At 35.3% G+C, this 3,959-nt stretch overlaps 1 long non-coding RNA gene across 1 annotated transcript; it reads left to right on the forward strand.

Annotated features, from left to right (window-relative positions):
* The first annotated feature begins 938 nt into the window (after positions 1-938).
* On the forward strand, positions 939-3,233 carry LOC107095744. Its single transcript, XR_001481756.1, has 3 exons — positions 939-1,023; positions 1,256-1,327; positions 3,110-3,233. It is a non-coding gene; the product is annotated as an uncharacterized LOC107095744 (long non-coding RNA).
* The last annotated feature ends 726 nt before the right edge of the window (positions 3,234-3,959 follow it).

A 3,959-nucleotide genomic window follows, 5' to 3' on the forward strand; every position in this document is an offset into this window, starting at 1 on the left:
TTTTTTCCATATAGTCAGAGAAACAAACTCAATCCTTTAGTCCTTCACTTAACTATGCTGCGGTTGTTTACACTACGCCTTTTCCACCAAAAATGGCGTCTTAGCAACAGATGTCACGTGACTGGCGGAGACCGATAGATGGAAACCTGAACCAAAGATCACCAACTCCAGAAATATATGAATTAGCACCTTCTGGACCTGGTGAGTAAAACCTTCTAAGATGTTTTTTTTCTTTTTTCTTTATTTCAGCAGCAGGTTTATAGTTTCTGACAGAAATCAAACTCAGACATTAATACCAACTAAAGCTCTGACTTTTTACACATTTCGCTCTGCAGAGCATCTCCTCTAATGTGTGTGAGATGATGATGATGATGATGATGATGATATAACTTGTGGATCAATGTTTGATGTGTGTTTAGGATCATTGTCTTGTTGCAACATCAGACTGTGTTCAAGTTTTAACCATCTAGTTGTTGAATGAAGGTGTTTTAGAAGAATTTAGACCATCTATCATTTAACCAGCAGTTAGCCTATAGAGCATAGCTCCAGCCATAACCACTTGCCTGCTACTCACCAGCTGTGGCCTCTAGCCCGCCTTCAGAGTTCGGTCTGCCTGGTAGACTTATCCGATCTTTCACTGTTCTCTGATCCTCTGCAGTTACCCTAGGATGCTTACTTTATTATCTGAGATCAATTTAATCCCATCAAGATGAAGTAACTGAATAATTAGTTTATTTTCAGAGACTTTGGTCCAAAGACAATAACTTCTGTTTCGTCTGCATTCAACAATGGAGGCTTCATGGTTTTATGTTTTCAGGACATAAAAGTAATGATGTATCCTCCACTGAGCATGAACCCATGAATATATTATCATCACTGGATGCCTTCCATTGATTTTATGTTTAATCTCATGTAACATTTTATACTGATATGTTTCAGCACCTGAGGAGAAAACAGAAGAAACCAAAGAGAAAACAGGATCCAGTGATGCTGCAGGTTCTGTTGATATGGAGAGTAAAGGAGGTGAGATTAGGCTAAAAAGATTTAACTCTAAGTTTCATTGTTGTAGAACGATCTTCTCATTGAATTACAGTCATTTTAATAGAAAACAGTTTTTAACATGTAATTTTAGTTTTTTTGTCCTCAGTAAATCATATAAATACAAACAGCTCTTTTCTGCAGGCTTTACAAACAGCAAGTGGGAGCTTGAAGAGGTTATGTTGTTCTAACAAATCTAACTTTTACTATTTTACAGAAATTAACAATTCAGGATCAAATGGAAAATTCAATAAGGATGAGAAAGAATCAGCAACCAGCACTCAGGAAGGTGACTGAGACTTTAATTCACTATTTCACACAAAAACAGTCTGGATTCATCCCTTAATTCTTCATAGCAGACAGACATCCTTGTCAACAGACCCTCTTGATTAAAGAAATATGCTTTTGTTAATAAAACAATTTAGGACTGACACAGAAAATGTAATCAGAACCAAATTACACAGGATTAAATGTTACTTTATTTCCATCAGCCGTCTGGTTTGGTCCTTTGTTTGAACCCTCAAAGACAGCACAGCCTGACATTTAATATGTAGTTTCATGATGACTGATTGAAATTAAAAAGATATTTAGACCATCACTGTTCTGATTGAAAATTTTAAAATGTTCAACTATTATAACTAAAACTTGCATGTTTATGGTGTCTTATGGACAGGTGATCCATTGCCAACTATAGTAGCTCGTAAGTGTACATTAACCATTGTTTGTTAAAAAGAAAAAAAGAACTCACCAAATTCAAAGTTAGTAAAGTGAAAACCTACAACACAGTGATAGTTTTCTAGACCAGGATCAGAATTCAACACTAGAACCATTCAGGGAGAACCAAGGAGAACCAGAGCAGAACTGCAGACCTGAGGACAGACCTCAGATCAGTGGAGGATCTGATGGGTTCATTTCATTCTGATCTTTGTTTTTGTTCCTGGTCTCATTCAGGCTGAACATCTATGACCATTTGGAGAAATGTGGTTTTAGAAACATGTTGGGGTGTTTTAACACATGCTGCTCCACCTCCCCATCGATTCATTACAGCAATAGACAATATGTTCAGAGGGCAGTTTACAGTAAAGTTTTTTTCTTTTTTATTCAGTTCTTTGCCCCCTCCTCATTCTGACTCATAATATCACTTTTCTCAGCTTCTTGTGAAGTACCCTCTACTGAGCATGAACCCATGAATATATTATCATCACTGGATGCCTTACATTGGTTTTATGTTTAATCTCATGTAAAATGTTATACTGATATGTTTCAGCAGCTGAAGAGAAACCAGGATCCAGTGATGCTGCATATTCTGATGATACGGAGAATAAAGAAGGTGAGATTGAACTAAAATGATTTAACTCTAAGTTTCATTGTTGTGAGAACAATCTTCTCATTGATTTACAGTAATTTTAATAGAAAACAAATTTTAACATGTAATCTTAGTTGTGTTTTCCTTGGTAAATCATGTAAATACAAATGGATTTTTTTTTCCTGAAGGCTTTACAAACAGCAACTGGGGTCTTGAAAAGGTTCTGTTGTTTTAACAAATCTAACCTTTTCTATTTTAAAGAAATGAACAATTCAGGGTCAAACGGAAGAAATGAGGATGAGACAGAAATAGGAACCAGCACTCAGAAAGGTGACTGAGACATTATTTCACCATTTCACACAAAGTAATGTCCATCAGTCTGGAATCATCCCTTACTTCTTCATAGCAGGCTGACATCCTTGTCAACAGACTGTCTTGTTCAGAGAAACATGTTTTTGTTGATCAGGGTATAAAAATGCTCCTAATTGTTTAGGACTGACACAGAAAATTCCGTCAGAACCAATTTAAACTGAATTTAACGTCACTTTATTTCTATCAGTCAAATGATCAAATCTATAATTTATTCCCTGGTTTGCTCCTTTGTTTGAACCCTCAAAGACAGCACAGCCTGACATTTACTATTTAGTTTCATGATCATTGAGTGAAAATAAAAAGATATTTAGATCATCGTTGTTCTGTTTGAAGTTATCAAAATGTTCAATTATTATAACTAAAACTCATATGTTTATGGTGTCTTATTGACAGAAGGTGATCCATTGCTGACTGATACCAATACAGTAACTGGTAAGTGTACATTTACTATTGTAAAAGAAGATCAGTGGAGGATCTGATGGGTTCATTTCATTCTGAACTTTGTTTTTGTTCCTGCTCTCATTCAGGCTGAACATCTATGATCGTTTGGAGAAACATGGGGAGGGGGGGCTTTTTAACATTGATTCAATACAGCAATAGATATTATGTTCAGAGGGCAGCTTACAGTAAAGTCGAATATCTTTTTTATTTAGTTCTCTGCACCCTCCTCATTCTGACAGCTTTTATGAGCCAACAATATAAATATTCTTCTGAAGTATATTCCACTGAGAATGAGTCCATGAATATATTAAACATAGAATGACTTGATGTGTTAGGTCAGTTCTATGTGTTCATTTTAAAGAAAACTTTATTCTGCTGTGTTTCAGCCGATGTGAGTGGAATAAAAGAAACCAAAGGGAAACCTGAATCCAGCCAGTCTGCAGGTCCTGCTGATATGCAGCTTAAAGAAGGTGAGATTAGTTTATGGGGTGAGATAACTGTCAATAAAGACATACCTGAATGGGTCTAACTCTGTTATTGTAAATCAAATAATTTAAACCTTCGGGTTAGCAATTATAAATCTCAGTTTGTTTAGCAGCTTTACATCGTACATGACTTTTTTCAAATTTTTCAAATTTTTTAAAATTTTCGGTTTCAGATTTTTGTAGTTGTGGCATTTTTTTGATAACCTCACAGATAAAAGTTGTTTGGCTAAAAGAAATGTGACTATATTTTTTTTAGATTAGCTCAGTTTAAATTATAGTTGTTTTTTTATCCAAATAAAGGAGAGTGTGCAGGTCAC

Source organism: Cyprinodon variegatus, unplaced genomic scaffold (assembly GCF_000732505.1).
Source record: "Cyprinodon variegatus isolate N-32 unplaced genomic scaffold, C_variegatus-1.0 Scaffold568, whole genome shotgun sequence".
In the NCBI taxonomy this organism is placed as follows: domain Eukaryota; kingdom Metazoa; phylum Chordata; class Actinopteri; order Cyprinodontiformes; family Cyprinodontidae; genus Cyprinodon; species Cyprinodon variegatus.